Below are 25,617 nucleotides of genomic sequence, written 5' to 3'. Positions count from 1 at the left end.
CCAGCTGCAGGTTCCCAAGCACTGAGAGAAATGTGTTTCGATACCAAAAGCAGCATTCTACCATCAGGATGTCACATTGGTTTACACAGATAGGCACTAAACACATGCGCAAATGATAAAGCTCACACTCTCATGTGCACACATATGACACATAGGACATGGACACACATTTAACACTAACATATTGCGCACTTATTTGGCCGGGCCAACAATTTATTCCTGGGAAATCATTAACTCTGTTATGTAACAGGGGATTGGTTTCGGTAGTATGGAGTTGTTGTCTTTGAGATCTACTGTAGGTCCATTAGTGGCTTCACGCTAAATGCTTGGCCTTTCAAACCCACCCTGCTCCCTCTCACACTGCATAGCAAAGGATATGACACCTGGAACTCGTAAATAAACCTGTAAGTTATGCATGGTTTTGACAAATAAGTATTGCATCATTTATCTTTAGTTGTATTAATCCCTCTGGGGGAAATTTGTTCTCTGCATTCACCCATCCTAGTATCTGACATACTGTATGTAAGAGCAGTGGGCTGCCACCCACGTAGCGGCCCTAGGGAGCAGTTGTGTGTGTCTTGCGCAAGGACACTTCAGCACACTACCAGCCAGGGAGTAAACCGGCAATCTTCTGAGCACTAGATGGCCTGATCTACCTCCTGAGCTACATGCACTTAGGAGTTCATCCTTGGGTGAATGAGAAGAAAAACAATTTGCAATCAATCTTTGAACTTCAAATGTGAAGAATATTTTCAGTGACTTTTTTTTTTTTTTAACCATCTCTGCACATTTGCCCTCAGTCTCTTGCATGAGTCAGTAGACTCCTCTGGACTCTAATTAGAGGGCAGAATATTCTCTGTCTACCTGAGCGGCTTAGTGGCTCACAAGACCTCCATTGTTCTTCGGTTCAGTTTGTGGGGCTTTCATGTAGAACCGACAGCAGTAGCAGCAGGGCCCACACGAGAGAGAGATCCAGACAGTGTTCTCAGTCCCAGGCCAGTTTACAAAACCCCCCTCCTTCTACTCCAAATTTCTCTGGGTCCTATTACAGCGTCTGGTTCATAAGGGGAAACTCTATCAGCGTGCACAGGTAGGCCGGCAGGCACCACTGAGCACACAGGGCCTTCAGGTGTAGAACACCTCTGTGGAATGCACTTGATGAAGCCCCTTGTCTAACAGTCTATAAGATTTGTGTTAGAAAGTAGGTTGGAAATTCCCGTGGCGTGGATGGAATATTACAGAAAGATTTCTGTTTGTATTGACTTTGTATGTGTACATTTGTGTTTTTGTGGTAAGTCACGTATTCATCTCAGGTAAACACTAACCCTTCAAGTTCAAGTTCAAGAGATTATTTGTCACATACATATACATACGTTCTTTGAGCGCACATTGCCGCAAACAGTATTAACCCTCTCTGCCAGGCTGTGCCAGTGGCAGAGAGAGATAATCTCTGCCTTAGATAAACTATTCTCAGTAATGATATTATTACCCAACAACATGAGGTGCATAACAAGGGAAACAAAATTAATTTTGTGAATACGCAGTATGGATGTAACAAGGATCAACAATATGTTCAGAATCAGAGTAAAAACTCATAGTCATTATTCATTATTGAGTCATTAAATGCTGTCGTGAGATAAGGCATGTGGACTTTGGCCTGCGAGCACATGCCTTATCTTTTATCTTGTATTTACGGTTAGCTCTAAAAAGCCTTTTATCAGAGATTTGTTTCGGGCTGTCAGTGTGTCAATGGCAGACTTAGTGACTTAGTGACATTCGGAAAAGCAAGGTGAGATGGTATGACCTAAATATAGGAAGGTGCTTATTTTCATGTTTTTCGATTAATTACATCAGTAATAATTAGGTATGTTAACGACACAGTTTTTATCTAGTCGACATGTCGGATGCATTTACTGATTGGTTGTCGTTGGGGTGGGGGGGTAAGACCGTGACTGAGAAAAGTGTACCTGTTACGCACAGTTACACACAGGGCTTTTTTGGTTTTATTAAATAAAAAACTGAGTAAAATAAATAAATCTACAATGAAAACACACTCTGTTTGTAAAAATATATTACTCCGATCTGTGCTGCGGATCAATCTCCACCATTTTACCGAATCAGCTATGCAGTTCTTCGCATGCATTTGCGAATGTAGGCTAAAATAAATAAATAAATGAATCATGATGAATTAGATATTCAACTATAAAAACGCTAGAGAACTGCGTGGTTTTACCCACACATGATGGCAGTCTGACATAGCGAGATGATGACAAAGCGGCGTCTGAAATGAAACCTCATTTCGCTACACGGCTCATTTGTGCGATGTGCGTGCATTATGGGACAGGACAGGAGGCAGTTTACATTGCGGGGATGAAAACGTGGGGACTCGGAATTCTTAGAAAGAATTCACACAGGGCTTCCTCTCCCACACCGGCCACGTGCACGCTCACTTCTCCTCTCCCATTTGGAAAACAGTAGTGTTCATTTTTTATTTTATTTTGAACGAATTTAATTTTTGTTTTGTATAGGCTATAAACAATAAAGTTTGTAGAATGTTAAAAAAAACTGTCGACATAGAGAACCTGTCGACAGTCTACAAATCTACCCATTAGACTAACAAGTGCTGCATAGTAATACACAATCAAGAAATACATTTGACTTTTTAACATTTGAAAAGCAATTTTGAAGCAAAACAGTATTGTCCTCTTCTCCCTCTAATTGTCCCCCAATCCCAAGTCCTACAGCCTGGGAATGACAGTATCCTGGGTTCTTAGTTAGTTAGGTAGTTAGGCAGTTGGCCTTTCATCAGCCAGGTGTCACTCCACACAGCCAGAAATTGGACAAACCGCTTAAGGGTCGGATGCCAAAGATTCCTGGCAAGAAGGGGTGGGAGGCCTGAAAGAAGTAATGTCATAAGCCAGTGTAGCCCCCCAATCACCTTTCCATCTCAGGTTCCCTCACTCTCTTGCAGCCAGGTGGGGTACCTAGGTTGTTAGGGATTTAAGAATACATTCGTTTTGATCACTGCATTGATTCAAAAGGAAACATTGTGAATCACTCGACATGTCTAAATCACACCCCACAGCAAACAAACTAGAGTTTAATTTATGGAAAAGATGGTCCGAGGTTTGGAATGATTCAGTTGCACAGGGCATTTGTGAAAACAATGGCCTCTCTTTCTTTTGCTTTTACACTGGTTTTAGAGCAAATTAAAATTTTATAGGTTTTAGAATTTATGCCTGTTTATATCCTTCAGAGCTTCGACAACTTTTAAGATGTGTTAGCGGTTCTCCTTTGAACTAGACAACCACTTCAACAACTATACAGTGTAGTATGTACTGTATAGAATATGTATTTACAGTATATACTAGGGGTGTTATGATTCTTGAAATCAACTCTTCGATTTGGCTTTCGATTTTTAAGTTTTCGATTAGATTTCAGATTTAATCTTTTTTTTTTCAGCACTGACAGCTATGCCATTGTTTGACTATCTTGTCTTGAATTGTAAAGAAAAACACTTGTTTCTCATTATGTAACTTTTATTTGAATATTAAAAATTTTGAACAATAACAAAAATATTAGAATATTTAAACAACACAGAAAAACTAGACTTTAGAGTAATAAATAATAAGTTACTTGTTACCGTACACTTCTTTTAAGTTACTCACCAAAATAAGCGCAGTGATCTTTTCTCTGACAAATCAAATAAAAAACGATATGTATTGAATTTACTCCATTTCCTGCTGAAAAATCCCGCCCGCGTTCTCAGGGCAAATACCCCCCAGTCTGGCATGGTACGCCAGACGGTGGTTGGGAACCACTGCACTAGAGGACATTCCGTCGGTGATGGTTGGGTTTATTTCCCACTTTCATTGCCACATCTTTGGAATTACTGGACATTGTGGTCAAAGGCACACTCTCCTTGTACACACAGTGAAACGCCGGAGGAGAGGGGAGCGAAGTCCACTTGTGCGTCTCGTCCGACGGGAACTTCATACACCGTTACTGGGAATATTTCTCTCTAATGTGCGTTCACTGTGCAAGAAACAGGATGAACTTATATTGAACCATATTTTTTTTTTTGTAATATTCAAATTCTATTCTAATTTTGTTCCTGCAGCCCTAGTGCTAGGTAAGCGGTTGAAGTGTGCGTTGAGGGATACAGCGCAGTGTACCCCGCCGCAGAGCCGTCCGTAGCTATCCCAACTCTTGACTGTCCGACCATGTCGGACAATATTACCCACAAAAATAAGGGGAAAATCATGAACCTGACTGTGATTTTGAAGTTTGATATCAAGCGCTCATTTTGATCGATTTTCAATTTTGAATCAGAAACATTACACCCCTAGTATATACACCATCAGTAAAAAGTTTTGCACCTCCATTTTTCCAGTTTGTATTGAAATTGAAGGCAGTTAATGTCTCAATGTACTCTGAAATTAAAGCATAGAACAAATAAACAATTGGAGATCAGAAGAAAGAGAGAAAGAAATCATGGAATCGTTTCTGAATCAAAATTTTGCCACCTTTTGGAGATATAACAGCTGAACACTAGCCTGACATCTCCAGATCAATTAGCAAATGCGTATTAGTCTGGAACCTCTCCGTTTATTTTCAATTTCCAAGGGGCCTTATCAACGGGCACAGACTAATATGTTTCTCAACACAATTGGATAGAGTCAGAGCAGCTACAAGTCAGAGCAACGAAATGTGTGACGTAGTGCTGAGTGACAGAAAATGGCAACCAGGGGGCCAGTTGGTAAATTAAAGTTTTACCAAATCCTGTCGGAAGTGTGGCAAACACATCGTTATTATGAACACAAGCTTTAAAGAGGACCAATTATGCTCCTTTTCACCAAGTTAATATAGGTCTCTGAAGTCCCAAAAACATGTTAAAGTTTTTTGCTGAAAATACCACTCAGATTATGCATTCGAGCCATTCATACATGCATCCAATCCACCCTGTCTGAAAACGAGCTGTTTCAGTGGGAGGAGTTCTAGTTCTGTGCGCCAATGGGGTTTGAGCTTAGCTTCTGGCTTCTGATGTATTTAGTCTGTAAACTTTCACTGATTTCACCTTTTCAGTCCACCAAAACCAGTTTCTAACAAATTTGATCGCGAACCACAGCCTACAGTACAGTCAACCTACCACGCACAATTTTGTCACAGACAGCAGACATTAATTCCTTCTTCTTTTAAAAGAATTGTGCTGGTGTCTCCAACCAACAACAGAACAATTCCCATGATAAGCTTTAGCTTCTATATCGGTCCGGTAGCGCTCCAGCCGTGGGTGGAGTTACTCAGATGAAGGGCGGTCAGAGACACAAAGCTGAACGGCTCGTTTTAGGACATGTTTTCTGAAACAGACAGCTCACAAAAAACTGACTGGGTTGTCTTATTTCACAGTTTGTGTGTTAGTAGGCCCATCAGAGACCCAGATGTATGTGCACAAGCACTGAAAAGGTGAGTTTTAGTATGTCCCCTTTAAGTACAGTAATATAACATCCAGTTTGTTTAATACTGTCACCATAGCTGATTCAGCAGACCTTCCACATCAGAGGCAGCCATCTTGGTAAAGTACCTCAACGGCGCTCCTCTGTTTGTTTCAAACCCACCCAATATTGGATAAACGGTTTTGATTAGCCCCACGCTGACAAAGTCGGGGGGAAATCTGTTTTCGATGGTAGGGGGGCTAGAGCGAATGAAACATGAGCTTGCAGATTTGTCTGGTTCCCAGGCTAGCAAAACACACACATAGTATTCTTTCTACAATGGAAATCAAATATTGTTGGGAAAGTTCTTCCCAACACTGTTGCAGAACTCCCCCAAATGTGTTGCACTTTTAGGTTGCTTTGCTTCCACCCTTCAGTCCAGTTCATCCCCATTTTTATTTATACAAGGTAGTTCTGACATCGCCTGGAGGTAGGTTTTGGGTCATTATCTCGCTGTAGGCTGAACCCATGACCAGCTAGGCGTAGACCAGAGAGTATTGCATGGCGCTGCAAAATTCTGCGGTAGCCCTTTTGGTTCAGGGTGCCAGTCACTCTGTGCGAGTCGCCGACTCTGGATCCAGCAAAAGAGCCCCAGACCACCTCCATGTTTGGTAGTTGGTGTCACACACTGAGGAACCATCCTTTCGCCTACTCGACGGCGTACAAAAACCATGCGGGATGAACCGAAGATTTAAACTTTTGATTCATCAGTCCATAAGAGCTGGGCTTCATCCCCCAGGCAAGGCTCTTTTTCTTATTCTGCCATCTTAGCAATGGCTTTTTTACTGCCACTCGACCTGTCAAACCTGCAGCTCTTCGCTGTCGCTGTTGAAACGGAGACTTGCTTACTTCGACCGGTGTAAAGCTGCGCTTGAAGCTGTTGTCCTGTGAGCCGCCTAGCACACAAGCTGTTGACTCTGAAACTCGTCTTTTGCACTGCCAGACCTCTTCCTGTTAGACTTTCCTGCAGTTTCCAAGTGACCTTTGATGGTGTATGAAACTACTCACTGACACCTTGGCTTTCTTTGCAATTTCTCTAAAGGAAAGATCTATACTTTAAATGGTTATAATGGTCAGTTTGGCTTCCTTTGTTAATTGGTGTAATGCTTCAGACTAGCTCCACAGTGTTACTCCATCAGACTAGTAACACTAGTCTGTTGTAAGAACTGTAAGTAATCACCAAAAGTTGGGACATCTGTAGGAATTGTTTTCATCAACATTCAAGGCTTAATTTACCCCCATTGCTGCAGAACAGCTGTAAGTTGTTAACCCATTACTTGTTCCCTGAAAAAATGCCTTTTTTTATAACTCAGAAATTTACATTTTCTCTCGTTTTTGGTAATAAACTTTTTTTAACCTCTGGAAGCTGGTTATTCACTGGACTTGGCCTGCTTCAATTTCAGTAAAAAAAAAATTAAAATTAGGGTGTTCTCGAACTTTTGACCGATAGTGTAGTTCTTGGAGAGGTTCTCTTTGGCTTTGGCAAAATAAAAGCTTGTTACTACTATGTTTAGCTTGCAGTAAAGCAGAGAGAATTTCCCTGCTACCAGATATGAGTTGCTTGTGTTATTTAAGCTTGAATTACACTCTTTTCAAATCAGAATTCTGCCTCAGGAGTCATATCATCTTGGAATAGCGGAAAAAGGGTAACAGGGGCTGTTTGACTTCAGTATGTTTAAATAAACAAAGCCAAGTTATATCATGAAAGTCGTTAGCATGTCATTTCACCACCAATAAATTGCTTTGCACAAACTGCACCAGAAGACCATTACCTACAAAAGTAGGTATTTAATATATTGCTAAAGAGATAAGTGAATCAATATTGCTTTAGATTAGATTATGTTCATTAAAGGTCTAGTATTTTTATTCACTTAAAAAGCAAATAACCGCTTTGTCCTTTTTATTGTGTGTCTTGTGTGTCAGTGTATGTTTGTGCTGTGTGTCAGCGTCGGGGTGTTTTTTTTCGTGTGTGAGTGTGTTTGTGTGAATGATAGAGGGAGGCTGCATTGTTTCAGGTACGGAGAAAACACCACAGGGGGACTTGATGTTTTGTTTGGCCACACGCACACGCACGCACACGCACGTAGGCACACACACACAGACAGAATTAGAGAAAGAGTATTGAATTGGCTACATTGTTGGGTGGACAGATGCTTTAACTTTTTCTCAAGTTGCTGGTTTGAACTGGCTTTGCCATGCAAATTAAAAACTTGTTCACAATTTTCACAGACACTCTAAATAACAAATACTTACTGTACTTATTCCATTATCATAAGTCAACTCAAAGCAGGTGGATCTAATCCCTTAAGGCTGCTTGTAGTTTGTGTGTCTCATGCGTAGCTAATATTTTTCAGCTCTGATGCATACAGTAACAGTAACATGTTAAGCTTGACCTCAATGGTGCCAACCCCAAAAACCATCAGCAAAAGGCAAGCATAGTTTGGTATGTCATCCTAAAGCCTTTATTATCTCTTCATCAACTTCCACCAAACCAATTCACTGGCTGTGAAACGCGATTTGGGAGTCTCTATCCACCAGTTGGTGGGCGGCAACATTGCATGAGTTTTTTATTCTGGAAGGGAACGGAGAGGTTCGCTGGCCAAACGATAAACCATAAACAAGATGATAACAATCAGTCGGGGTGCAGGATGAATGGCCGCTTCCCTAACTCAAGGTCAGCTGACAATCTCCGTGCACAGATCCCCCTCTGCAAGACAGACAAACATTAAGAAAGCTCCCTGCCCTAGATTGGACTAATCAGCACCGCTTGGGCGCTAATTCGGCTGATTCGGGACAGCCGTGGGAAGGAAGCTGCGCTGCTGTCTCCAGCCGTGGCTTACCCATGCCCCTGGCTCAGCCACATACCCCCGATGTGGGAGCCTTGGTGTCCTTCATGCAATGTAACCACTCAAGTGGGGCGTGGTCCAAACAGATGGTGAAAGCGCGCCCCAGGAGGTAATAAGGAAGGGAGATGATGACCCACTTGATCGCCAGACACTCCTTCTCAACCATGCTGGTCCATGAGTCTCTGAAAGGTGGCTGGGGCACCGAACAACGCAAACAGAAGTGTGCGAAAGTGGTACAACCCAAAAGGAAAGGAGAACGCTGACTTCTCCCAGGATTCCTGAGACAAGGGAATCTGCCAGTAGCCCTTGGTTAAAGCCAGTGAGATGAAAAAACGAACCGTACCTAAACGGTCGAGAAGTTTGTCGACCCGGGGCATCGGATAGACGTTGAACTTTGACACTGCGTTCACCTTTCGGTAGTGTACGCAGAACCCGCCAAACCATCAAGCTTATCCACCAGCACGATGGCCTGGAGAGAGATGGTCACTAAACAGGGCCGCGGTGCGATTAGCCGGCTTTGGAACCTCCGGCCCCAACTCATGACTGCTGTGGCCAGAGCCACGGACGCCACCTCCCTCCATTCTTTCAAGAGGTTCAGATGATAAATCTGCGTCACCCACTGCCTGTCAGACCATTCAACCTCATAATCGACCTCTCCAAATGCTGTGTAACCACAAAAGGCAACGCCTTGCCACTTTGCAAGTTATTTAGAGCTGGACTTAGGGACCAACATTTACACCTTGGCTCCCGGTGTAAATTGTCTGAGCCCCCCTGTCGTGTAAGTGCCACTGGTGTTCCTGAGCCTGGAGCAAATTCTCCCGTGACAGCTGTCTCAGTGTGTGTAACTTTCTCCCAGCTTTCTTTAATTAGGTCTAGCACCCCCAGAAAAGGCGTTCAAAGGCAAAAAATCCAATGGAGGCCTGGGGAACCTCCTGCACTGCACACAACAGGGGGTCCACCAGGTTGTCGAACTGGGGATGATAAACGTTGGTCCAAATTGAGTGGACGCCAGGGTCAGTCAGGATTTCCTGACCTGAAACAGCGCTTGCGTCACATTTTTGGCTGTAATACTATGCAGGGGCACTGCTTTGGGGTTGCATAATCCACTAGAGCTGCTTTCACACATGCACTACAACCCTGAAATTATCCAGACATTACCGGGAGGAGCTGTATGTGTGAGCGCAAATGTCTGAATCATGGTAGAAGTCTACCGGAAGCGTATGGGTGCGGCGTGCCTTAAGTGCATGCTTCCTATTAAATCCATGTTAATCCACTGCTGCAGCTCCACCGGCCACGTAAGCCGTGCAGGGCTGGTTATAATGGGTGTGGGTAGCCGGGTTGTTATAATGTGCATATGTTTCTCTGATTGAAGGGGAGGTGTCCAGGATAGTGTGGAAGGAGAGGGAGGTGAGGAGAGCCCTGGGTGCAAGTGGAAGGAGAGAGATTGTCTGAAGAGGAGTCTGTAATAAAAAGGGACACCGCCATCCCAGCTTGTTATTTTCCCACTGGACACCTCAATCCCAAGGTAGTTGTAAGCCTTGCAGCAGGCAATAAAAGCGGCCTCGGCTCCACAGAGGTTCCATCTGCGTCTCCTTCATTGTGTCTGTCTGGTCGACCTGGCCACGTGCTACAGTATTATTATAATTCAAACTGTCTATTAAAAAACTTTTAAATCGTTGTTTCCAATATTCCTCTGCTCTATACAACGTGTCTTGGAAACGTTACCACACTGCGTGCCGTGCCCACACGCTGCGCCAACGCGTCCTGTGGACTTCTACCGTCAGTTGGACTGGACATTAACAAGACTTTACCCAGCCAGCACCCTACCACAAAGTCTGCATATTGTCCGATTGAGCGGTATGTGTGAAGAGAGCAGGTGATTGTAAGGAGCATTCACAGCGAGCGTGTGGGCGTGTCGCGTGTTGATGACGTCTCTATCATGCAGCAGTTATTTACATTCGTGCGGATCTTCGTGCAGAGTTTAGCTGCTTCGTACTCCTTTCTGCTTTCCTTTACATTCCTTTCCACTCTTTCATTTATATTGCAAAAAAAGTAAGGTCGGTAGCCTCGTTAGCCATCTTGGGTGTGCTAAAACTCTGCAGCGTCATTGCGTCGTGTCCTGCCTCCTGCACACTCTACCCAGGCTTCGCCCCTCGTCTAAACAAACCTGGCAAATGCCCAGCCAATAGAAGCAGACCATTACCTGCTGTAGTGTTTTATCGTGTCCGAGGTCACCGGCCATCGGGTTATGGTTAGCCTGTCGCTAATGACTGTATGGGTGGGTGAGTGCCACGTCTGGGCGCACCAACTTGCCATTGATTTTAACTACCCACTCAAAGGCCATGTGCAGGGTATCGTCTTGCCACTGCTCCAGTGGAAAATCATACATGGCGAAGGCCAATGGAACCGGGTCCTTCCCCTCCCGAGTCCCTGTTCAGGCACCACTTGAGGGATTCTCTACCCACCGGTAGGGGTTTAGGGAGGTAGACTGGGACTGGCACTGGGGTGCCGACATGGCATGAGTTTTTTTTATTAAGGAGGGAACAGAAAGGGTCACTGGCCAAATGATAAACAATAATAATAATAATAATAATCAGTCGGTGCAGGAGGAATGAATGCTTCCCTCGTTCCAGGCCGGCTGACGAGCCCTGTGTGCCGATCCCGCTCTGCAAGACAGACAAAGACAAAGCTCACTGCCCCTGATCGGACTGATCAGTGCCACTTGGGCGGTAATTCGGCCGATTTGGGACAGCTGTAGAAAGGAAGCCGTGCTGCCGTCTGCTGCCGCGGCTTAACCACGCCCCTGGTTAGACACGACTATAAATATTCATACTTGTTTGTTTTTTTATTTTGAGACAAAATATATATATTTTTTACTTCAACATGCAATATATTACAGATTACTTTTTGTGTCCCATGGGGAAATTTGCCTTGGACATAAAACTTTCAGGGAAGGAAAATGACTGAATGGAAGACAAGGGTAAGATGACGGCTCAAAAGAAGAGGGAATAAGCAAATGTTGCCATCAATGAGCCTGTGCACTGTGTACTCCCTTAGGAACAAGATGAGGTAAAGGTTGGAAGAACTTATGCTTACCACCTCACCGTGCTACAGGCACTGAGTCCTTTCTCATGGTTTTCACAGAAACTTGGCTGTATCCAAATATTATTTTTGTAAACCTATTCATGAACAATCTGAGAACTGCATTTTGTTAATGATGAGGTCTGCAGCTTCGCTGTCACAAAAACATTAAACAAAAACCAATAAATGCAAGCAATGACGATAAGGACCTCCTTGGACAAGACTGCACCTAGCCCGACCGTGCCTAGACAGAGTGAGGGAGAAGTGAGTGTTAAACAGCACTGGCTTCCCACAGAGAGCTGACTTTACCCTCGCAAATACCTTCTGGCACTTCTCCGACCACTGGATAGACAAGGGGCTGGTTAGCTCCGAAAGCTTCACCTCCTCTTCCTTCTTGGGTCTTAGCGTGTCTCCACCACAGCGGTTTTATCAAGCTGGAGTTGGGGTCGTCGCCACATAGTGGTGTATGAGGGACGTGAGGCCTGGCTTTCATTAGAGGATTTTAAAAACATTGGAGTTAAAATTAACCAATGGCCTCACTTAACCACATAAACAGTGCTTTCCCACTTTCATTTTCCCATTTAATTCAAGTCTCTGAAAAAACAACTATTTATTAAAGGTGAGAGAGTTAATTACTGCGTTAGTTTTTCTAAGCTGAGAGTGAATCACTAAAGGAACCAAGAATGGTTGTAAGAACGTTTAAGTTTGAGGAAAATTCTGTCGTGTCAAAGGTTCTCTGTTGTTTTGTCCCAATTTCTTATTTGTGGCAGCTTTAAATAGCGAGACACTCAAGAGAATACACTGTCTTCATTCAGTCACCACCAGGGCCACTGAAATAGCGTGGATGATTTGAATCAGCTGCTCCAAAATTAAAACTATGTTGTAACACAACCTCTCTCTCTTTCTCAGTCCTGTTTCTTTTAAAGTACACACACAAATGCACATACAAATAAGCTGGCATGCATACACACACTTACACAAATTGACATGTAGGCCAAGCTACTCATAGATTTGCACATCAGGAAAGGGTTATGTATTATTACAGACCTGGTTTTACACACAAATTATAGCTTTGCTTTCCGTTTTGTGGAGTGCCAGGAGAAACTCGGCACTCCCAGCAGGACCATGGGCAGCCCGAGTTGGCAGGTAGAGTGCAGTTGGGGAAAGTCATTGCTAATCAATATCATTGTCAGCTGCTTCATTCCTGGGAATAGCAAACACCTAGGAGCTGATTGCAAGTGACCCACTTACCTGCCCACTTAAACTGGACAGCCTCTTAAGAGAGAGAGAGAGAGAGAGAGAGAGAGAGAGAGAGAGAGATGCTCAAGCCTCGGTATGGTAACGCCTGCCGGCCTGAAGTATTGGTGAAGACTCCGTATCGGGGGATTACTGGATGATTTAGTATAAAGAACAATTTTTTTTTTGTTTGTTTTTATTTTGTGTTTTTCAAAAGGCGCAATAGGCCAGAGTTCGGGTGGAAGAGAAGGAGGCCTCTGAACTAACTTCAGCTAGCAACTCGCTGGCTGTAAAACTGCCCGTGTCTTTTGACTGTCCCTGTGTATATTCCTTTTTATTCGGCAAAATAAAAAACCACCTTTGTTAAACCGAACAGTCCCTGTCAATTTAAAAATTTCAAAAGAGCCAATTCTTTCTTGTGGTTTTAGTGACATAATTACACCCGTTTAGACATACAAATACATCACATGAAAACTGCTTCCTGTCATGAAAATATACTTTATCAAGCTTGTGGGGGCAACGCTTGCGAGTGTCCCTTTATGGTTTTTATAAAAGCTATCATTACAGTTTTGACATGTTGCTTGTTCTGCAGGTCACGAGGTGAAAGCTTTTAAAATGATCTTGAGAGGATTTCTCTTCTTGCTGACGTCCCTCGTCTGTCCCCCCCGCTCAGTCCATCTCTAGATATTCAGCCTCCACTTAAGCTCATAAGAGGCTGTCCTGCCCCCGGATGAATTACTGCTGTCTAAAATGCTTTATGCACTAGCACGTGGAATCCTGACACTGACCTTACATTTGCACTATTTTTTTAATCTGGACCACATTTCACTTATACGAATAAAATGCATCTGGAATGGTTGATCGCTAGATCTGCTCCAATGTGTTCTTCCGGCTGAGGCCTTATCAGTGCGAGCATACGCTGAGGGAGGAAAAATGTTGATGACCAAGCACATTTGGCTGCCAAACTTCTGTTGGCAAGGTTTTTTGTTACCCATGATCGCTATGTCAATACATCATGTTGGCGCAATTTTCTTCACTTACCTGAGAAAGGTACGTCGTGGTTGACCAACACATGAAGCACAAAAACTCTCCGTGTCGAGTTGCTTCCTCTCCTGATCGGACCCATGTGTCAGGATAGGGGTTTAGTACCAGATGTCACCTTGTTGCCTTTGATCTGTGAGACTGACAGGCAGGAAGAGTCTCTTGACTCTCCCATGCTCTGGTTGCCAGAGCTTAGCGTGTGTGTGTGTGTGTGTGTGTGTGTGTGTGTGTGTGTGTGTGTGTGCAGGCATCCGTGTGAATCCCTCAGTACAGTCATCAAACTCTCCTGTCAGATTTGGGGGTTTCTTTCCAGGTGAAAGGACCCATCGAAATAAAAGCAGCTGTGCAGAACCTGCCCTTTTCCCTCTGCTATTGTCATCACCGTCAGAGAAGTAGAAAAGTGTTTGAAGTGGGATGTTCTGATTTAGTCACAGTTGTTGCCAAGGTGGATACTTCCATGAGGGGCGCTTGTCTGTTTTAGTCCTAGGACTGACAGAATTGTGCCTCTGGATTCGATCAGTTTACTTGAATGCGGATGAAGATGGAATCACCTGATGTATCACTATAGCTAATTTTCTTGTCTTTGGAGGTTGGTGACTGACACAGCCGGATGATCAATTGATCCTGATCAATCACTTCTCCTTCTGTTTTAGTGATTTGTGATCGATCTTTATATTTCTTCCACTTGCTGTGATCTTCTTCTTGTCTTGCTTTTCCCTTTTTCCTCTTAACATGGTCAATCACTCATCTTGACCCATATCAGCCTGTTTGTAGGAACACAACGGTGCCAAACAGTAGTAGTTTAACATCAAGTTAGGAAGACAGATTTGAGATCAATCCAGTGCCAGTGAATCTGAAAAGGAAACTTCTCAGATTCTCTGTAATCAATGCAACTGTTGGTTTTACATGAAAGAAGTATTAGAACAGGAAAAAGGAGTTTACCACCGAAGATGGCAGGCAAACAGTGTTTAGAAGGTGGAATTAGGCATGATATACATAATATATAATATACAACATAATTGATTCATTGATTTAAAAAATGGCCAGCCAGTTATAGTTTATTGTAATTAAGAAAGATACTGAGTGTAATGTATTGAATTTATTGCCATCACGCCTCTCGGTACAAATCACTGTCCCACACTGAGTCGGTTTATGAGAACACCCTCAAGGCCACTTCTCCCAGTCTCTCAGTGCAGTGACACAAATCTACCTTAGTCTTTTTCAAACAATAACCAATCAGTAAGCTGGTGTTTTTCTTCCAGACCTTGTACTGGAGTACATTGAGTCAATGTATATTTGAGTGGATATTGATGTTTTGCAAAAAAAACCAAAACGGGTTGAGTACATTCACACACACACACACACACACACATACACACACACACACACACACAATTTGTTGACAGCTTATGTTAAATGAGGAGCTGAAAAAGTTTTGAAAGCTATCAATTTGCCAGTTTTTAATCAAAATGAAATATAGTTTTGATCCACGCCAAAAAGGATTCTACAGAGAAATGTTGTTGTTCGGCAAGTTCATAAGAACATGGTCTGGGACTGATTTGTAAGCTTTCATCCACTCTGGCATCTCACTCCTAGATCGATGAGAGGAGCGACCTTGAGCTGCAGCTGTTTCTCAGAAGACGCCGGCGTCTGGCCACGCTGAGAGGTCAATGTTGGCAGGACAGACACATGAGAAATGTTTTCTATAGAACAGGCGAGGTGGAGGTAGACAGAGGACCAGATTGGGATAGTGGAAAAAACGTTCAATTCCGATGCTTCAAGTCAGGTTCCTAAATGTTCATAATTTGCTGCAATTAAAAAATAAACAGAGAGAGGATTCAAAATCTTTTTCCTTTGGAATTAAAACAGTGCACAACAGCATCTAGCCCTTTTGACAGAAATAAAGTTACAAACCTGCAGTATTGATGGACTTTGATCTATCCCATAAAGGTGGCAAATTGGCAACAGAAAATACAATGCTGTGCTAGGGATGCATCCATACATTTCTTTCAAATGCAGTGTGACGACTTAATCTTGGATATTTGCCCACACAGACTACTGAGAGGACTACTGACATTTTCGGATTCAATAATTAGATCCCTGATTATGAAGACACTGTTTCAGTAATTGATATATTCAATGCTTTGTCCAATGCTTTAACATGAAATTGTCACTATGAAACAGGAACTCGATGGAACGACATTGATATCTGGTTTAATCATCAGAGTCCTTTTCACGAGTACTTAATAACGCTATTGGAACTAGCATTGATACTGATATCAACACCCGCCAATCCCCGGCACTAGCTGCATTGAGATGACATGGATGAGGTGAGAGTTAATAGCCCGTTAAGGCAGGTCAGATGGAGGGAGGCCATAACGGTGCAGCTGTGCAGCAGATGTTGCAATGCTCCTCTCTTACGATATGTGAATCTCTCTGCCCGTCTAATCGAATGCATGTGTTTGCTCTCTTTCTCTCTCTCTCTCTCTCTCTCTCTCTCTCTCTCTCTCTCTCTCTAACCGATCAGCCACAACATTAAAACAACTGGGAATAACATTGATCATCTCGTTCCAATGGCACCTGTCAAGGGGTGGGATAAATGAGGCAGCAAGTGAACAGTCAGCTCTTGAGGTTGAATGGTGGCCCCGCTGGCTCAGTGGTTAGCACTGTTGCCTCGCAGCAAGAAGGTCCTGAGACTACAGATGAAAAAAAGCTGACTTGCACATTTACATTGATGTGGAAACTGAAAATGTTGATTAATGTGCAGTGTCCCTGGTAAGTAAATGGATACTTGCCTTGCCCATTTTTCCTGCTTCCAACACATCAACTTCAAGAACTGACTGTTCACTTGATGCCTACTATATCCCACCTCTTGACAGGTGTCATTGCAACGAGATGAGTAATGTTATCCACTTCACCTGTCAGTGGTTTTAATGTTGTTGCTGATCAATGTGTGTGTGTGTGTGTATATATATAAATATGCCTTCTAGTTCTCTCCCTTCACTTGTTTAAATGATTTGGACTACACAGCTTTTTATTCTTTCAGCATATTGAGTTTTATCAGCATCAGTGTCTGTGAGGTTCCTTAGGTGCTAATGCTCTGAAGGTTACAAAGCCACAGGCTTCACAACCTGGCAAGGTTTAGAATTTGTTACCCTATTTCTATGCTTTTTAACAGCTGCAGCCCATGGGAGTTTGTATTGTATGAGTTTTATTGGTGCAGAGTATTTACATCCATTAAAACAGAAGTGTTTTTTATAATTTTAGTCATATAAGAGCTCACAAAATGTGCTTCATACAGTGACAACAAATAGAACACAGGCCATTTTTTGATAAATCTGTTTCCTGCTGACCTTAAATTGTAACATTACTGGACGCATGTTTGTGATAATTAATACTTGACACATGCTCTCGTTTTACTTTCTATTTGTAAACACAGCATCGTCTTCATGTGGAGCTGACATTAAAAAAAGGCTGTGTTGCCATATTGAAAGAGATCAAGCAATTGTATTAATCTCCATAACAAAAGCCACTCGCATCTGGCTTATATTGATTAAAAGGAGCCTATGGAAATTAATTGCCGCGGAATACAATATCAGGCTCCATCATTTATTTTGTGCTTTTTTTTCCTGTTGGGCCATTGAAAGTATCTTTTCAACAAGTGAGGTGGAAAGATGAACGTCTCTTTAAGGAAATTTATGGGAGCTCATTAAGACAAAGCTCAAAGGACAAGCATTTTGGATTAGGTCACATGAAACACAATAAATCAGCAAACCGTTTAGTCACTCAAGAGCCCCAGCTCAGCACTGCAGAGACCTTATTTGAGCTTTGTCCCCCTGCAGTAAGGCTGTATGATTAGAAGAATCACTGCAGTGTAGTGAATCACAGTGATTGATTTCTAATGTAGATAAATATGGTCTCCATTTCATGTGGTGTTATTGTTTCCATCTCTCCTTCAAATTGTCTGATAATCGAGCCCACCTTTTTTCATCCATCCCATATCATATATCAGAAGCGCCAGATGGACCAGTGCAGCCTGAATCAATTCCCGTCTCCCATGTTGGAAGGCCCTTAATTCTTCTTTCTTTATTTTCCTTTCCCTCCCAGCTTTCCGCGCACACTCTCGCTCAACGCTTTTTTCCTCCGTCTGGCTGCCAAATATCTTGCAGATGAACCTGCTATTTTTCAAGGTGGGAGCAGGTCACTGGAGCAGATGTTTTATCTTGCAAGGGTGTTTAGCAGCAGCAGTGGAATACACAGTGCATCTCTAAATTCTATTGTCACATACACGCACACACACAGCCAGTTCCCTCTTTATTTTTGAGTGGTTTAAGCCGAGACGAGCCATTGAGTTCCACAGTGTTGAGTGGTTATAGTATTGCCACCTCACAGAGTCAGACATCTCTTTTGGTTTTGTTTATCTTCAGCTGGTATGCTCTTGTGTTTTTAGGGATCGTGTGTGTGTGTGTGTGTGTGTGTGTGTGTGTGTGTGTGTGTGTGTGTGTGTGTGTGTGTGTGTGTGTATGTGTGTGTGTGTGTGTGTGTGTGTGTGTGTGTGTGTGTGTGTGTGTGTGTGTGTGTGTGGTGACAGTACAATCCAGGTTAGATGGGCTTTCACCTTCTGTGACCCCGGACAACAGTACGCAAGCAAAAGGGTTATAATGAACTTTGTAAATCCAAAATTCGCCTTCTCAAAATGTTTTTTTTAATTTTCCCTATTTATTTTTTTCTTTACAGAGCCTTCCCCATATTGTTCGGTATGCCATTTGCCCTGTCACCCATGGGGATTCTTGATAGATTTACACTTACAGATCCACCTTGCTCATCACCGTGGGTGAGAGGAATATGGTTATTCCCTGATTTTTGGCAAGTATAAAAAGTCACAACTGCCTCCCTGAAGTAGCACTAGCAGCGGAAATATACAAATGAGGCATTACTATTTGATTCGATTTATTTGTGGAGAGTTAAGATTGTATTCTTATTTGATCAAAATTACTCTTGTCTTAACTGACTAATGTTTTCAGGAGACAAGCTTGTTATTGTTTTCCTGTTCCTAAATTATGAATGACTTTTTTCTACTTTGCATTTTTAATTGTTATTAAATGATTTGTTCTGTATAATATATATTAGTTATGTAGAATAACAGCAATGTTACGAGGCAGATCCCACGCTGTTTCTTCATAGTTGAAGGTCCTAACTTCATCTAGTCAAGACTGTTATTCCATACGCTATTATACTTACATACACATTATCTGACGTACTGTACATACATGTGTGTGAACCATTGTCATGCCATTATATCAGAAGTTTTGCCTAATATTGCTGCAGTTGTTGAATAAGAAGAGGTATTACCACAGGAGCTCGATCCTCTAAACAATATGCCTCGCTGGCACTTCTGAAAAAGTGCCCCTCCTCAGCAGAAAGTTCTGGTGGCAGAATCCATTGGTAACTTACTGAGGAAATTCGTCTTGACAGTTTCATTTAATGAATCTTCCTGTGGGGCTTTTTGAACGCCAGCCATTTCCGCACACAGCTCTGTTTGGATGAGATGTATGGAACCCTCCAGTTAAAATCGATATTATTTTATATGTGCGTGTTCTGTTAATTACCTTTGGATTCAACACTGCAGAAGAAAGCCAGAAATAAGTCACGAGACATTGTGGTTTCCAGTTGCTTTTCGAGAAAATCTCAGTGGTTTGCTTAAAAACGTGGCTGGTGTTGAATTCTGCCTTGCCAAATTTCACAGCACATGCTATACGGAAGCTCCTCCGATTGCAATCTATAATTTACACACTTATTGGTTACTGTACACACTATTAAAGAGGCTTTCAATCTTCCGTTCATTTGAGGTCATATAAACTACAAGTCAAGTCACTTTCAGGCTTGTATTTTATTGACATGTGTGTTGTGTGTTCATCCTACTGTATCTGCGAGCGGCGTCCCTGCGCTGTGATGTGCTCCAGTCTGCCGTTGTAGCTGCGCGGGATAAGGGGGTGACTATCCTCTCACTGTCCCATCGCCCAGGGTCATTGGCTCCTGTTGAAGGGACTTTAATGACGTAGGAGTCGTTTGTTTGTGACGGGCAGGCAGGCGATGACATTTAACAGAGGCAGCCAGTTAGAACTGATGGCATGCCTATATACAGAGTGACGCTTTGTATCCGTGGCGGGGAGATCTTATCCTGCACCTACCTTTTTAATGTTTTTCCATTCTTAGCCCAAGGGGAAAATCATGTATAAATTATATAATATATGTGTGTGTTTGTATATGTGTATATATACGGTGTGTGTGTGTGTGTGTGTGTGTGTGTGTGTGTGTGTGTGTGTGTGTGTGTGTGTGTGTGTGTGTGTGTGTGTGTGTGTGTGTGTGTGTGTGTGTGTGTGTGTGTAAAAATAAAATAGGACTGGATTGTGCAGGATCTCCATGATTTGATTTTGATACAAAGGCTTCAATTACACCATTTGATTCAATATTGATATATTGACATTTTATGGATAATGAGAAACTGCTACCCTATTTTCAGTGTACCATCTGACATCCATTACACAAATATTTCATGGAACAAATTCAGTGGAATATAAAAAATAATAAAAACGTATTGAAATTAATTTGCCTCTATGGTGGTATATACTTTAAACAGAAAATGGTCGTCACTTCCAAACAAAGTATCGATATTGCAGTTTTCAATTCAGAAATTGCAACAGTAGAATTTAATAATTTGTACTGGAGTATCTTTTTTTTTCTTTTTTTACCGTGCCCTGAAGGGTTATTACAGTATGTGTGTATTTTCTACCAAGACATGGTCGTGGGATTACAGCAAAAGGCTGATGGGTGACCTAAATAAGTCTTGAATGCAGAGTTAGATTGTAGAATAAAGATTGTTCTGTCTGTCTTTCTAAGTATAGCTACGCTTTATTTTCCTCCTCTCCTTTCACTTCCTCCATCCTCTGGCCTACTCACAGCAACATGCAGTAGGCATGGCAGCTTGGAACAGTAGGCCCGGGTTCTCCCAGCTATATTTAGCGCCGAGCAGATCGAGTGCATTTTAGCGGAAAACACACTGCTTCGATCTGCCTTTGTGCGTGTTCATATGAATGCGAGTGTTTGTCTTTGTCTGTGAGTCTTCCGTTATAACAACTTCTCCCATAATGCTCCGCTGTTCTGACTCAGCAGCCAAACTGGGTCAGGCCGGTCCTCGTACCCTCACTGCCCCTTTCCGACCATTCGATAGAAACCATCTATAACGTTCTATCTGCCCCATGTGTGACCAAAGGGCTCATCGCACCAGATGTTTTATGTCGACTAGTTTTGTTTTTTTATCTGCATTTTATTTAAAATGACGGTCTGAACCACTCATTGTGGACGCTCTAAGCCCAATAAATAAGAACTACAGCAGGGCATACATGACAGCAGCTTTGGGGCATGACTGGTTATACAGCTGTAATTACAGTTGTAGAAGGCGGCACAGGACCAGTTCAGAGACTGGGTGTAGGAGGACTTTTCCGTGATTGATATGTTCTCCTCCTCTCCCCTGCCAAGCTGATTTCAAGGCTCGTAGAGGGAAGAAACATGACGGGGTGGCAGGTTTCTTGGTGGAGAATGCTTGTGTTTGTCAGGACAAACCAGCCATCTCCCGTAACCAGTAGGTGTCTGGTGTACTCAGGAAATAACCTCGATGCTTGTGAAAGCAGGAGGTATCCAGTATTGAGGAAATCACTGCATGTGGTCATTGCTTTATATTAGGAGGTGAAAGAAGTAATTAATGTCTATTAATGTCTGTCTGGCCTTTGAGAATGTGTATACATTTAAGGCTTATCAAGGTACGTATCTGAGGCCTTCACTGAACACCGATGAGCGCTGGCAATTGATAGTATGACGTTTGCGGTCGATCAGACATGCTCCCCAGCGCATGTGATTGGTGAAGCGGCTTGGGTCGGCAGATTCCTTCCGAAGCAAGTTTGCACATCAGTGACAATGTTATCGCAGTCACGTTAGCTCGCTTATTTCTGTTCCACCAACACCGGGATCATTTTTGTGATGTCAGAACAATGCTATGGTTGTTTCGTTTTTACATCACGTCATCATCGGCTACATGAACTTGTCTCAATAACAACTGGAGCCTTTTTCCGGTTTATCATTCTAAGTGAACCCCGTCAATTTCAGCAGTAATGTGTGATCAACCTATTTTGTCTGTTGCATCCTTCACATGGTTCACCTCGTAGACCCGGAGTGCTGGATAATGGGGTACACCCTTCTCTGTAACTGGAGAGTCCAGTGTTGACTGACGGGATGTCCTGAGACCCACAGGAAGCTACTGAAACAATGGATTTCACTGTTTAAGAACCAGCATTTCCAGTTCCTGCTTTGCGGCTATTATTTGAAATTGCCAAGAGGAAATACAATATTATTTGCCCCTTGAGGAAATCCTATCTCTATGTTGCTTAGGCTGCTTGCAAACTATTTGTAACTGCGTGGAAAACATATGCAAGTTTCCCCATGGCACATTGTGAGCAATGTGGAACGCTCCGGTCCATGTCTGATTTTGTTCTTTTAACCAAGAAAGCATCTGATTTGTGTTTTATTCTCTTGCGTTTGAGCGTTGAAGGCTCCCATTGGTACCAGACTGTTACAGCTCCAAACTAGATAGAAGGACACAGACAGCGTGGAGCCTTGTTAATCAAATTGTGATAAGACACAAGCTTGTGAAATCCCCAACAGACCACCGGTTTGAAGACTATGACAAACAAAATTCAAATGAAAATGTTATAATATCACAATGAATTTAAATTAGAAAATTTCACGAAATGTGAATTTAAAATGGTCTGATACTTCTTGGTCTTACTGCTTTCATATATTAAAGGGAATCTCTGGTAACCTTTAGTCCTATTTTTCATCAGACACAATAGGGTAATCACAGTCGCAAAATAACCCCAAAATGGCAAAGAAAGCCCCATTGCATGGGCGTCGGCTGAGGCTACTCTCTCAATACTGGATCAATTGAAAATATTCTGATGCCATTGGACTGACTCCCAGTGATCGGAAAACAAGGTTCATGTTCGAAAAACACTGCTGTTTTCCTTTAACATAGCAGCGTCAGCTTGCATGACTCCATTTGCTGTGTTTTGATGCTCAGATCGCTGCATGCCCCATCTGTCCCAATGCTCTTTGTGCTCACGGTAGCACTTTACTAGCAGACCCACACCTGTCCATGTTATGCCCTAAAAACCAGACATGCCATGCCCTCCATGATCACTGGTGTGTGTATGTCCTACAGTTGCAACATGGGTGCCATTTAGCACCTAAGTTGTGCCAACGACACCCTCCCAGGGGGAGAGAACAACACAAAGCAAGGCCCTCAGTAGATGTTGCCATCAAACAGCGACTAGTCAGCAAAATCCAACAATTTACTGCCCGCTCACATTCAGACTGCGGCATTTATTCCAAAAAGGTTATTTCAGCTTTTTATCTGTTGTTTCAGTGCAGCTTGGTGGAACGAGAAAGTGCCCGTGTGAATGTTATTTTACTCAGGTGACTTGCCTGACTGCAAACACGGGGTTGTGTGCTTAGAGTAATTAGGAAGTTCCCACGTCCCAGAGTCTAGCAGCACACTATTGTCCCAGGCAGTAGCTGTAATTTTGGGATTCTATTGCTATGGTTGTTATTAATGTTCATCTCAAAATGTCCATGTGTGGTCTGCTTCTTGAGAGTGCCTTACAAGCCCTGTACTTATATAAGAATAAGCTGCAGCACACACATCACATCACATCACACCCTGCTTATGTTCCTGTATTATTTACTCTTCTAATCACTAATGGTGAGATTCTAAAATCAAACACAGATAACCTTGGTTTTATTATATCGGGGCGGCTGGTTTCAAGTGTTTTTTTCCTCTCTATTACATATGACTCCAGCTACAATGGTCAGTAACTGTATCTACCATATCTACCGTGTCCTTTTTGGGGCCGTTGAAATCAACTCTGTCAAAGCGTGTGATCCACCACCGGGGGGCAGCATCCCATGGTTACCACACAGAGCTTGTGTCTCATTTGCTGGTTGGCTCTGGGTTGCTGTAGCAACGGGCCTGTGTGAAACAGATTTAGTGTGGACAGAAACACAGAGGGCAGTGTTGAGCTGGAAGATGGGACATGAATCCCAATCAGCAGCTGAACAGAACTAGGCAGACATAGATGCACAGAGTGACCAATTTATTTATTTAATCCTGCTTCACTTGCATGTCTAAAACATGAAAACTCCCTCACTGATGGCTTGAAATTGGAAAACTGGTAATTTATTTTTCCTCAATTGATATACAGCCAGTCCCTTTTTTTTTATTTTTGAAGCATGATTGGTATACGTTAGCAGTGAATAACGGGGATGCCAGCTGGTCTGTGCTACTAGATGGAAATTATTTTGCTGAGGATTTAGCTGATGGGCTGATCGGACACCTCTAGCATATGTTTTTCCATTTCATTTTATGCTGGATTGTAATGCAGATGGAATTTTGTGATGGAAAAGCTGAGGTATGCTCAATATGAAATATAGTACGTAGTGTGTTTGCAGTCGTACGTTGCGCGTGTGAGAGGCAGTGTGTTCTTGGATGTGGCAGCATAAATGTTCCTCCGATCCTTCAAATGAAACAACCTACCTAGATCGGAGGTTATGTAATAGTGACTGGAGGCCTAGCGTGTGTATAATCCACCCTGATTTGGGTTAAACCCATCTCTCTATCTTTGTATGTGTGAGGGGCGAGGCCTCCCGTCCCCATATCTCTCGTACTGCCGCTTAGCACTGCATGAACGTGGCCCATCCAGAGCTATGACCTTTGTCATACACAATCCTCCAGCGCCCCGGCCGAGGGACATCTTAGCCGACTCTGTAATTTTGTTGGATTCTAAGAAGTTTTCTTGGGGAGGGGTTTCTTTGCAATCAGTACCAGGACTGGACTTATCAAACTTTCAAATGACCCATTTCATCATCCGCCGTCATACTGATTATACGGTCGTTCTCATTGCAAAATAGCATGACTTTTATAGCACGCGTGTGTCTTCATATCTTTACTATAAGAGCATTGTTGAACAATAAACAGTTGGGTTTTTTCCTTAATTGGTGGGTCTGCTGTCAAGCACTGTGGCGCGATTATACTTGTACATACATGCTCTTACAGTTATTAAACATGCGCTTCCACATTATTTAAAGGACATTTGTCTGGTAATACAGTTCCCAGATCTGCATAATAATAATATAGTCAATGCATCTATAAAAATGCAGACAGTAGAGCGCTTGCAAGGATTTTAGAACCCTTTCGGTACCTCAACCCAAACACACGCATTAAACTATTCCTCGTCAAAGAGCAGATCGAAAATAAATAAAGACTATGATTTGAGGCATGGTGTGTGTGTGTGTGTGTTCAGCAAAGATAAAATTAGCAAGAAAGAGGGCTTGTGTATAAAACCCCCCAATCAGGAGAGAGAAGCACACAACACATACATGCATTCATGCGCCACAGAGAGGTTGTTATCTCTCCACAGCGCCGCTGTAATCCTGGGAGATATTGAATATTTGATGACTTACTCATTGATGGGGCGTGACACCTGGGTCGCTAGCTGCTGACTCTTGCACCCCATAGGAGGAGGGCTGTTAATGTCTTTTAGTAAATCTTACCTGAGGAAAGATGTGAAGCGCTAACAGCAGCACAATGAATGGTGCATGAAACCAGAAGCAAGACCGTTACGACTCTGGCTTGAATTACATATTGAATTTAGAAACACTCGGATACTGTTATTGGTAGAAGATGTGTGTGTGTGTGTGTGTGTGTGTGTGTGTGTGTGTGTGTGTGTGTGTGTGTGTGTGTGTGTGTGTGTGTGTGTGTGTGTGTGTGTGTGTGTGTGGTTTCACGGGTGTGCTGTTGTATCTGTTTTTTA

The 25,617-nt window shown here is 42.8% G+C and overlaps 1 protein-coding gene across 1 annotated transcript in view; it reads left to right on the top strand.

The window, feature by feature from the left end:
* LOC307241563 (membrane-associated guanylate kinase, WW and PDZ domain-containing protein 1-like) overlaps positions 1–25,617 on the top strand; it is a gene marked incomplete at its 5' end in the record, with an annotated part of 85,779 nt that overhangs the window by 1,313 nt on the left and 58,849 nt on the right. The gene's annotated exons all lie outside the window — the stretch shown is intronic.

This window comes from Zeus faber (genome assembly GCF_960531495.2).
Source record: "Zeus faber genome assembly, chromosome: 15".
Classification (NCBI taxonomy): domain Eukaryota; kingdom Metazoa; phylum Chordata; class Actinopteri; order Zeiformes; family Zeidae; genus Zeus; species Zeus faber.
The sequence above is the reverse complement of the archived record's forward strand: the minus strand, read 5'-3'. Positions and strand labels throughout refer to the sequence as shown.